Source organism: Carassius gibelio, chromosome B22 (assembly GCF_023724105.1).
Source record: "Carassius gibelio isolate Cgi1373 ecotype wild population from Czech Republic chromosome B22, carGib1.2-hapl.c, whole genome shotgun sequence".
Lineage (NCBI taxonomy): Eukaryota > Metazoa > Chordata > Actinopteri > Cypriniformes > Cyprinidae > Carassius > Carassius gibelio.
In genome coordinates, this window is record NC_068417.1 from 42,001,911 (window position 1) to 42,011,654 (window position 9,744).

General features: G+C 40.5%; 20 non-coding genes across 20 annotated transcripts; all 20 read left to right on the forward strand.

The window, feature by feature from the left end:
• The first annotated feature begins 157 nt into the window (after positions 1-157).
• On the forward strand, positions 158-276 carry LOC127997793 (5S ribosomal RNA). Its single transcript, XR_008170652.1, has one exon. It is a non-coding gene; the product is annotated as a 5S ribosomal RNA (ribosomal RNA).
• A 221-nt stretch (positions 277-497) lies between these two features.
• LOC127996741 (5S ribosomal RNA) lies at positions 498-616 on the forward strand. The gene has a single exon (XR_008169633.1). It is a non-coding gene; the product is annotated as a 5S ribosomal RNA (ribosomal RNA).
• Positions 617-983: 367 nt separating this feature from the next.
• LOC128005341 (5S ribosomal RNA) lies at positions 984-1,102 on the forward strand. Its single transcript, XR_008177998.1, has one exon. It is a non-coding gene; the product is annotated as a 5S ribosomal RNA (ribosomal RNA).
• A 221-nt stretch (positions 1,103-1,323) lies between these two features.
• On the forward strand, positions 1,324-1,442 carry LOC127996742 (5S ribosomal RNA). Its single transcript, XR_008169634.1, has one exon. It is a non-coding gene; the product is annotated as a 5S ribosomal RNA (ribosomal RNA).
• Positions 1,443-1,809: 367 nt separating this feature from the next.
• LOC127997794 (5S ribosomal RNA) lies at positions 1,810-1,928 on the forward strand. The gene has a single exon (XR_008170653.1). It is a non-coding gene; the product is annotated as a 5S ribosomal RNA (ribosomal RNA).
• Positions 1,929-2,149: 221 nt separating this feature from the next.
• LOC128004485 (5S ribosomal RNA) lies at positions 2,150-2,268 on the forward strand. Its single transcript, XR_008177174.1, has one exon. It is a non-coding gene; the product is annotated as a 5S ribosomal RNA (ribosomal RNA).
• Positions 2,269-2,903: 635 nt separating this feature from the next.
• On the forward strand, positions 2,904-3,022 carry LOC128001461 (5S ribosomal RNA). The gene has a single exon (XR_008174229.1). It is a non-coding gene; the product is annotated as a 5S ribosomal RNA (ribosomal RNA).
• Positions 3,023-3,243: 221 nt separating this feature from the next.
• LOC128003831 (5S ribosomal RNA) lies at positions 3,244-3,362 on the forward strand. The gene has a single exon (XR_008176545.1). It is a non-coding gene; the product is annotated as a 5S ribosomal RNA (ribosomal RNA).
• Positions 3,363-3,993: 631 nt separating this feature from the next.
• Positions 3,994-4,112, forward strand: LOC127997796 (5S ribosomal RNA). Its single transcript, XR_008170654.1, has one exon. It is a non-coding gene; the product is annotated as a 5S ribosomal RNA (ribosomal RNA).
• Positions 4,113-4,333: 221 nt separating this feature from the next.
• On the forward strand, positions 4,334-4,452 carry LOC127996743 (5S ribosomal RNA). Its single transcript, XR_008169635.1, has one exon. It is a non-coding gene; the product is annotated as a 5S ribosomal RNA (ribosomal RNA).
• Positions 4,453-4,819: 367 nt separating this feature from the next.
• On the forward strand, positions 4,820-4,938 carry LOC127997797 (5S ribosomal RNA). Its single transcript, XR_008170655.1, has one exon. It is a non-coding gene; the product is annotated as a 5S ribosomal RNA (ribosomal RNA).
• Positions 4,939-5,159: 221 nt separating this feature from the next.
• On the forward strand, positions 5,160-5,278 carry LOC127996744 (5S ribosomal RNA). The gene has a single exon (XR_008169636.1). It is a non-coding gene; the product is annotated as a 5S ribosomal RNA (ribosomal RNA).
• Positions 5,279-5,499: 221 nt separating this feature from the next.
• Positions 5,500-5,618, forward strand: LOC127997798 (5S ribosomal RNA). The gene has a single exon (XR_008170656.1). It is a non-coding gene; the product is annotated as a 5S ribosomal RNA (ribosomal RNA).
• Positions 5,619-5,839: 221 nt separating this feature from the next.
• Positions 5,840-5,958, forward strand: LOC128004486 (5S ribosomal RNA). Its single transcript, XR_008177175.1, has one exon. It is a non-coding gene; the product is annotated as a 5S ribosomal RNA (ribosomal RNA).
• Positions 5,959-6,593: 635 nt separating this feature from the next.
• LOC127997799 (5S ribosomal RNA) lies at positions 6,594-6,712 on the forward strand. Its single transcript, XR_008170657.1, has one exon. It is a non-coding gene; the product is annotated as a 5S ribosomal RNA (ribosomal RNA).
• A 221-nt stretch (positions 6,713-6,933) lies between these two features.
• Positions 6,934-7,052, forward strand: LOC128003832 (5S ribosomal RNA). The gene has a single exon (XR_008176546.1). It is a non-coding gene; the product is annotated as a 5S ribosomal RNA (ribosomal RNA).
• A 632-nt stretch (positions 7,053-7,684) lies between these two features.
• On the forward strand, positions 7,685-7,803 carry LOC127997801 (5S ribosomal RNA). The gene has a single exon (XR_008170659.1). It is a non-coding gene; the product is annotated as a 5S ribosomal RNA (ribosomal RNA).
• A 221-nt stretch (positions 7,804-8,024) lies between these two features.
• LOC127996745 (5S ribosomal RNA) lies at positions 8,025-8,143 on the forward strand. The gene has a single exon (XR_008169637.1). It is a non-coding gene; the product is annotated as a 5S ribosomal RNA (ribosomal RNA).
• Positions 8,144-8,509: 366 nt separating this feature from the next.
• On the forward strand, positions 8,510-8,628 carry LOC127997802 (5S ribosomal RNA). The gene has a single exon (XR_008170660.1). It is a non-coding gene; the product is annotated as a 5S ribosomal RNA (ribosomal RNA).
• A 221-nt stretch (positions 8,629-8,849) lies between these two features.
• Positions 8,850-8,968, forward strand: LOC128004488 (5S ribosomal RNA). Its single transcript, XR_008177176.1, has one exon. It is a non-coding gene; the product is annotated as a 5S ribosomal RNA (ribosomal RNA).
• Positions 8,969-9,744: the final 776 nt, after the last annotated feature.

The window sequence follows — 9,744 nt, forward strand, 5'->3', positions numbered from 1 at the left end:
TGAATCTTAGCAGGTTTAGGTCTGGTTAGTACTTTGATGAGAGACTGCCTAGGAATACCAGGTGCTTTTAGCTTTTGGGTTTTCTTTCCTACTTATATAATGTACTGGCGATTAGATTGGCTGGTCTTTAAATAGCCCTCTCTTTGCAGCAGTCTTCGCTTACGGCCATACCAACCTGGCTATGCCTGATCTCGTCTGATCTCTGAAGCTAAGCAGGTTTGGGCCTGGTTAGTACTTGGATGGGAGACCGCCTGGGAATACCAGGTGCTGTAAGCTTTTTGGACATTTTTCTCTTAGTTTTTAATAATTTTGCCAAAAAATAGAGTCAATGCCCGATCTCTGAATCTTAGCAGGTTTAGGTCTGGTTAGTACTTTTATGAGAGACTGCCTAGGAATACCAGGTGCTTTAAGCTTTTGGGTTTTCTTTCCTACTTATATAATGTACTGGCGATAAGATTGGCTGGTCTTTAAATAGCCCTCTCTTTGCAGCAGACTTCGCTTACGGCCATACCAACCTGGCTATGTCCGATCTCGTCTGATCTCGGAAGCTAAGCAGGTTTGGGCCTGGTTAGTACTTGGATGGGAGACCGCCTGGGAATACCAGGTGCTGTAAGCTTTTTGGACATTTTTCACTTAGTTTTTAATAATTTTGCCAAAAAATAGAGTCAATGCCCGATCTCTGAATATTAGCAGGTTTGGGCCTGGTTAGTACATGGATGGGAGACTGCCTGGGAATACCAGGTGCTTTAATCTTTTTGGAAAATTTCACGAATTATATAATAATCTTTCATAAAAAAAAAAAAAAAAAGATTCAATGCCCGATCTCTGAATCTTAGCAGGTTTAGGTCTGGTTAGTACTTTGATGAGAGACTGCCTAGGAATACCAGGTGCTTTTAGCTTTTGGGTTTTCTTTCCTACTTATATAATGTACTGGCGATTAGATTGGCTGGTCTTTAAATAGCCCTCTCTTTGCAGCAGTCTTCGCTTACTGCCATACCAACCTGGCTATGCCTGATCTCGTCTGATCTCTGAAGCTAAGCAGGTTTGGGCCTTGTTAGTACTTGGATGGGAGACCGCCTGGGAATACCAGGTGCTGTAAGCTTTTTGGACATTTTTCTCTTAGTTTTTAATAATTTTGCCAAAAAATAGAGTCAATGCCCGATCTCTGAATCTTAGCAGGTTTAGGTCTGGTTAGTACTTTTATGAGAGACTGCCTAGGAATACCAGGTGCTTTAAGCTTTTGGGTTTTCTTTCCTACTTATATAATGTACTGGCGATAAGATTGGCTGGTCTTTAAATAGCCCTCTCTTTGCAGCAGACTTCGCTTACGGCCATACCAACCTGGCTATGTCCGATCTCGTCTGATCTCGGAAGCTAAGCAGGTTTGGGCCTGGTTAGTACTTGGATGGGAGACCGCCTGGGAATACCAGGTGCTGTAAGCTTTTTGGACATTTTTCACTTAGTTTTTAATAATTTTGCCAAAAAATAGAGTCAATGCCCGATCTCTGAATATTTGCAGGTTTGGGCCTGGTTAGTACATGGATGGGAGACTGCCTGGGAATACCAGGTGCTTTAATCTTTTTGGAAAATTTCACGAATTATATAATAATCTTTCATTAAAAAAAAAAAAAAAAGATTCAATGCCCGATCTCTGAATCTTAGCAGGTTTAGGTCTGGTTAGTACTTTGATGAGAGACTGCCTAGGAATACCAGGTGCTTTTAGCTTTTGGGTTTTCTTTCCTACTTATATAATGTACTGGCGATTAGATTGGCTGGTCTTTAAATAGCCCTCTCTTTGCAGCAGTCTTCGCTTACGGCCATACCAACCTGGCTATGCCTGATCTCGTCTGATCTCTGAAGCTAAGCAGGTTTGGGCCTGGTTAGTACTTGGATGGGAGACCGCCTGGGAATACCAGGTGCTGTAAGCTTTTTGGACATTTTTCTCTTAGTTTTTAATAATTTTGCCAAAAAATAGAGTCAATGCCCGATCTCTGAATCTTAGCAGGTTTAGGTCTGGTTAGTACTTTTATGAGAGACTGCCTAGGAATACCAGGTGCTTTAAGCTTTTGGGTTTTCTTTCCTACTTATATAATGTACTGGCGATAAGATTGGCTGGTCTTTAAATAGCCCTCTCTTTGCAGCAGACTTCGCTTACGGCCATACCAACCTGGCTATGTCTGATCTTGTCTGATCTCGGAAGCTAAGCAGGTTTGGGCCTGGTTAGTACTTGGATGGGAGACCGCCTGGGAATTCCAGGTGCTGTAAGCTTTTTGGACATTTTTCACTTAGTATATAATAATTTTGCCAAAAAATAGAGTCAGTGCCTGATCTCTGAATATTAGCAGGTTTGGGCCTGTTTAGTACATGGATGGGAGACTGCCTGGGAATATACTGCCTTTAATTATAATTTTGCATTATTGAGACACTGTTTTCCTAATGAATGTTGTTCAGTGCTTTGACGCAATGTATTTTGTTTAAAGCACTATATAAATAAAGGTGATTGATTGATTGATTGAATACCAGGTGCTGTAAGCTTTTTGGACATTTTTCACTTAGTATATAATAATTTTGCCAAAAAATAGAGTCAATGCCCGATCTCTGAATATTAGCAGGTTTGGGCCTGGTTAGTACATGGATGGGAGACTGCCTGGGAATACCAGGTGCTTTAATCTTTTTGGAAAATTTCACGAATTATATAATAATCTTTCATTAAAAAAAAAAAAAAAAAGATTCAATGCCCGATCTCTGAATCTTAGCAGGTTTAGGTCTGGTTAGTACTTTGATGAGAGACTGCCTAGGAATACCAGGTGCTTTTAGCTTTTGGGTTTTCTTTCCTACTTATATAATGTACTGGCGATTAGATTGGCTGGTCTTTAAATAGCCCTCTCTTTGCAGCAGTCTTCGCTTACGGCCATACCAACCTGGCTATGCCTGATCTCGTCTGATCTCTGAAGCTAAGCAGGTTTGGGCCTGGTTAGTACTTGGATGGGAGACCGCCTGGGAATACCAGGTACTGTAAGCTTTTTGGACATTTTTCTCTTAGTTTTTAATAATTTTGCCAAAAAATAGAGTCAATGCCCGATCTCTGAATCTTAGCAGGTTTAGGTCTGGTTAGTACTTTTATGAGAGACTGCCTAGGAATACCAGGTGCTTTAAGCTTTTGGGTTTTCTTTCCTACTTATATAATGTACTGGCGATAAGATTGGCTGGTCTTTAAATACCCCTCTCTTTGCAGCAGACTTCGCTTATGGCCATACCAACCTGGCTATGTCCGATCTTGTCTGATCTCGGAAGCTAAGCAGGTTTGGGCCTGGTTAGTACTTGGATGGGAGACCGCCTGGGAATTCCAGGTGCTGTAAGCTTTTTGGACATTTTTCACTTAGTATATAATAATTTTGCCAAAAAATAGAGTCAGTGCCTGATCTCTGAATATTAGCAGGTTTGGGCCTGTTTAGTACATGGATGGGAGACTGCCTGGGAATATACTGCCTTTAATTATAATTTTGCATTATTGAGACACTGTTTTCCTAATGAATGTTGTTCAGTGCTTTGACGCAATGTATTTTGTTTAAAGCACTATATAAATAAAGGTGATTGATTGATTGATTGAATACCAGGTGCTGTAAGCTTTTTGGACATTTTTCACTTAGTATATAATAATTTTTCCAAAAAATAGAGTCAATGCCCGATCTCTGAATATTAGCAGGTTTGGGCCTGGTTAGTACATGGATGGGAGACTGCCTGGGAATACCAGGTGCTTTAATCTTTTTGGAAAATTTCACGAATTATATAATAATCTTTCATTAAAAAAAAAAAAAGATTCAATGCCTGATCTCTGAATCTTAGCAGGTTTAGGTCTGGTTAGTACTTTGATGAGAGACTGCCTAGGAATACCAGGTGCTTTTAGCTTTTGGGTTTTCTTTCCTACTTATATAATGTACTGGCGATTAGATTGGCTGGTCTTTAAATAGCCCTCTCTTTGCAGCAGTCTTCGCTTACGGCCATACCAACCTGGCTATGCCTGATCTCGTCTGATCTCTGAAGCTAAGCAGGTTTGGGCCTGGTTAGTACTTGGATGGGAGACCGCCTGGGAATACCAGGTGCTGTAAGCTTTTTGGACATTTTTCTCTTAGTTTTTAATAATTTTGCCAAAAAATAGAGTCAATGCCCGATCTCTGAATCTTAGCAGGTTTAGGTCTGGTTAGTACTTTTATGAGAGACTGCCTAGGAATACCAGGTGCTTTAAGCTTTTGGGTTTTCTTTCCTACTTATATAATGTACTGGCGATAAGATTGGCTGGTCTTTAAATAGCCCTCTCTTTGCAGCAGACTTCGCTTACGGCCATACCAACCTGGCTATGTCCGATCTCGTCTGATCTCGGAAGCTAAGCAGGTTTGGGCCTGGTTAGTACTTGGATGGGAGACCGCCTGGGAATACCAGGTGCTGTAAGCTTTTGGGACATTTTTCACTTAGTTTTTAATAATTTTGCCAAAAAATAGAGTCAATGCCCGATCTCTGAATATTAGCAGGTTTGGGCCTGGTTAGTACATGGATGGGAGACTGCCTGGGAATACCAGGTGCTTTAATCTTTTTGGAAAATTTCACGAATTATATAATAATCTTTCATTAAAAAAAAAAAAAAAAGATTCAATGCCCGATCTCTGAATCTTAGCAGGTTTAGGTCTGGTTAGTACTTTGATGAGAGACTGCCTAGGAATACCAGGTGCTTTTAGCTTTTGGGTTTTCTTTCCTACTTATATAATGTACTGGCGATTAGATTGGCTGGTCTTTAAATAGCCCTCTCTTTGCAGCAGTCTTCGCTTACGGCCATACCAACCTGGCTATGCCTGATCTCGTCTGATCTCTGAAGCTAAGCAGGTTTGGGCCTGGTTAGTACTTGGATGGGAGACCGCCTGGGAATACCAGGTGCTGTAAGCTTTTTGGACATTTTTCTCTTAGTTTTTAATAATTTTGCCAAAAAATAGAGTCAATGCCCGATCTCTGAATCTTAGCAGGTTTAGGTCTGGTTAGTACTTTTATGAGAGACTGCCTAGGAATACCAGGTGCTTTAAGCTTTTGGGTTTTCTTTCCTACTTATATAATGTACTGGCGATAAGATTGGCTTGTCTTTAAATAGCCCTCTCTTTGCAGCAGACTTCGCTTACGGCCATACCAACCTGGCTATGTCCGATCTCGTCTGATCTCGGAAGCTAAGCAGGTTTGGGCCTGGTTAGTACTTGGATGGGAGACCGCCTGGGAATACCAGGTGCTGTAAGCTTTTTGGACATTTTTCACTTAGTTTTTAATAATTTTGCCAAAAAATAGAGTCAATGCCCGATCTCTGAATCTTAGCAGGTTTAGGTCTGGTTAGTACTTTGATGAGAGACTGCCTAGGAATACCAGGTGCTTTTAGCTTTTGGGTTTTCTTTCCTACTTATATAATGTACTGGCGATTAGATTGGCTGGTCTTTAAATAGCCCTCTCTTTGCAGCAGTCTTCGCTTACGGCCATACCAACCTGGCTATGCCTGATCTCGTCTGATCTCTGAAGCTAAGCAGGTTTGGGCCTGGTTAGTACTTGGATGGGAGACCGCCTGGGAATACCAGGTGCTGTAAGCTTTTTGGACATTTTTCTCTTAGTTTTTAATAATTTTGCCAAAAAATAGAGTCAATGCCCGATCTCTGAATCTTAGCAGGTTTAGGTCTGGTTAGTACTTTTATGAGAGACTGCCTAGGAATACCAGGTGCTTTAAGCTTTTGGGTTTTCTTTCCTACTTATATAATGTACTGGCGATAAGATTGGCTGGTCTTTAAATAGCCCTCTCTTTGCAGCAGACTTCGCTTACGGCCATACCAACCTGGCTATGTCTGATCTTGTCTGATCTCGGAAGCTAAGCAGGTTTGGGCCTGGTTAGTACTTGGATGGGAGACCGCCTGGGAATTCCAGGTGCTGTAAGCTTTTTGGACATTTTTCACTTAGTATATAATAATTTTGCCAAAAAATAGAGTCAGTGCCTGATCTCTGAATATTAGCAGGTTTGGGCCTGTTTAGTACATGGATGGGAGACTGCCTGGGAATATACTGCCTTTAATTATAATTTTGCATTATTGAGACACTGTTTTCCTAATGAATGTTGTTCAGTGCTTTGACGCAATGTATTTTGTTTAAAGCACTATATAAATAAAGGTGATTGATTGATTGATTGAATACCAGGTGCTGTAAGCTTTTTGGACATTTTTCACTTAGTATATAATAATTTTGCCAAAAAATAGAGTCAATGCCCGATCTCTGAATATTAGCAGGTTTGGGCCTGGTTAGTACATGGATGGGAGACTGCCTGGGAATACCAGGTGCTTTAATCTTTTTGGAAAATTTCACGAATTATATAATAATCTTTCATTAAAAAAAAAAAAAAAAAGATTCAATGCCCGATCTCTGAATCTTAGCAGGTTTAGGTCTGGTTAGTACTTTGATGAGAGACTGCCTAGGAATACCAGGTGCTTTTAGCTTTTGGGTTTTCTTTCCTACTTATATAATGTACTGGCGATTAGATTGGCTGGTCTTTAAATAGCCCTCTCTTTGCAGCAGTCTTCGCTTACGGCCATACCAACCTGGCTATGCCTGATCTCGTCTGATCTCTGAAGCTAAGCAGGTTTGGGCCTGGTTAGTACTTGGATGGGAGACCGCCTGGGAATACCAGGTGCTGTAAGCTTTTTGGACATTTTTCTCTTAGTTTTTAATAATTTTGCCAAAAAATAGAGTCAATGCCCGATCTCTGAATCTTAGCAGGTTTAGGTCTGGTTAGTACTTTTATGAGAGACTGCCTAGGAATACCAGGTGCTTTAAGCTTTTGGGTTTTCTTTCCTACTTATATAATGTACTGGCGATAAGATTGGCTGGTCTTTAAATACCCCTCTCTTTGCAGCAGACTTCGCTTATGGCCATACCAACCTGGCTATGTCCGATCTTGTCTGATCTCGGAAGCTAAGCAGGTTTGGGCCTGGTTAGTACTTGGATGGGAGACCGCCTGGGAATTCCAGGTGCTGTAAGCTTTTTGGACATTTTTCACTTAGTATATAATAATTTTGCCAAAAAATAGAGTCAGTGCCTGATCTCTGAATATTAGCAGGTTTGGGCCTGTTTAGTACATGGATGGGAGACTGCCTGGGAATATACTGCCTTTAATTATAATTTTGCATTATTGAGACACTGTTTTCCTAATGAATGTTGTTCAGTGCTTTGACGCAATGTATTTTGTTTAAAGCACTATATAAATAAAGGTGATTGATTGATTGATTGAATACCAGGTGCTGTAAGCTTTTTGGACATTTTTCACTTAGTATATAATAATTTTTCCAAAAAATAGAGTCAATGCCCGATCTCTGAATATTAGCAGGTTTGGGCCTGGTTAGTACATGGATGGGAGACTGCCTGGGAATACCAGGTGCTTTAATCTTTTTGGAAAATTTCACGAATTATATAATAATCTTTCATTAAAAAAAAAAAAAAGATTCAATGCCTGATCTCTGAATCTTAGCAGGTTTAGGTCTGGTTAGTACTTTGATGAGAGACTGCCTAGGAATACCAGGTGCTTTTAGCTTTTGGGTTTTCTTTCCTACTTATATAATGTACTGGCGATTAGATTGGCTGGTCTTTAAATAGCCCTCTCTTTGCAGCAGTCTTCGCTTACGGCCATACCAACCTGGCTATGCCTGATCTCGTCTGATCTCTGAAGCTAAGCAGGTTTGGGCCTGGTTAGTACTTGGATGGGAGACCGCCTGGGAATACCAGGTGCTGTAAGCTTTTTGGACATTTTTCTCTTAGTTTTTAATAATTTTGCCAAAAAATAGAGTCAATGCCCGATCTCTGAATCTTAGCAGGTTTAGGTCTGGTTAGTACTTTTATGAGAGACTGCCTAGGAATACCAGGTGCTTTAAGCTTTTGGGTTTTCTTTCCTACTTATATAATGTACTGGCGATAAGATTGGCTGGTCTTTAAATAGCCCTCTCTTTGCAGCAGACTTCGCTTACGGCCATACCAACCTGGCTATGTCCGATCTCGTCTGATCTCGGAAGCTAAGCAGGTTTGGGCCTGGTTAGTACTTGGATGGGAGACCGCCTGGGAATACCAGGTGCTGTAAGCTTTTGGGACATTTTTCACTTAGTTTTTAATAATTTTGCCAAAAAATAGAGTCAATGCCCGATCTCTGAATATTAGCAGGTTTGGGCCTGGTTAGTACATGGATGGGAGACTGCCTGGGAATACCAGGTGCTTTAATCTTTTTGGAAAATTTCACGAATTATATAATAATCTTTCATTAAAAAAAAAAAAAAAGATTCAATGCCCGATCTCTGAATCTTAGCAGGTTTAGGTCTGGTTAGTACTTTGATGAGAGACTGCCTAGGAATACCAGGTGCTTTTAGCTTTTGGGTTTTCTTTCCTACTTATATAATGTACTGGCGATTAGATTGGCTGGTCTTTAAATAGCCCTCTCTTTGCAGGAGTCTTCGCTTACGGCCATACCAACCTGGCTATGCCTGATCTCGTCTGATCTCTGAAGCTAAGCAGGTTTGGGCCTGGTTAGTACTTGGATGGGAGACCGCCTGGGAATACCAGGTGCTGTAAGCTTTTTGGACATTTTTCTCTTAGTTTTTAATAATTTTGCCAAAAAATAGAGTCAATGCCCGATCTCTGAATCTTAGCAGGTTTAGGTCTGGTTAGTACTTTTATGAGAGACTGCCTAGGAATACCAGGTGCTTTAAGCTTTTGGGTTTTCTTTCCTACTTATATAATGTACTGGCGATAAGATTGGCTGGTCTTTAAATAGCCCTCTCTTTGCAGCAGACTTCGCTTACGGCCATACCAACCTGGCTATGTCTGATCTTGTCTGATCTCGGAAGCTAAGCAGGTTTGGGCCTGGTTAGTACTTGGATGGGAGACCGCCTGGGAATTCCAGGTGCTGTAAGCTTTTTGGACATTTTTCACTTAGTATATAATAATTTTGCCAAAAAATAGAGTCAGTGCCTGATCTCTGAATATTAGCAGGTTTGGGCCTGTTTAGTACATGGATGGGAGACTGCCTGGGAATATACTGCCTTTAATTATAATTTTGCATTATTGAGACACTGTTTTCCTAATGAATGTTGTTCAGTGCTTTGACGCAATGTATTTTGTTTAAAGCACTATATAAATAAAGGTGATTGATTGATTGATTGAATACCAGGTGCTGTAAGCTTTTTGGACATTTTTCACTTAGTATATAATAATTTTGCCAAAAAAAAAGTCAATGCCCGATCTCTGAATATTTGCAGGTTTGGGCCTGGTTAGTACATGGATGGGAGACAGCCTGGGAATACCAGGTGCTTTAATCTTTTTGGAAAATTTCACGAATTATATAATAATCTTTCATTAAAAAAAAAAAAAAGAGTCAATGCCCGATCTCTGAATCTTAGCAGGTTTGGGCCTGGTTAGTACTTGGATGGGAGACCGCCTGGGAATACCAGGTGCTGTAAACTTTTTGGACATTTTTCACTTAGTTTATAATAATTTTGCCAAAAAATAGAGTCAATGCCCGATCTCTGAATCTTAGCAGGTTTAGGTCTGGTTAGTTTTTTTATTAGAGACTGCCTAGGAATACCAGGTGCTTTAAGCTTTTGGGTTTTCTTTACTACTTATATAATGTACTGGCGATAAGATTGGCTGTTCTTTAAATAGCCCTCTCTTTGCAGCAGACTTCGCTTACGG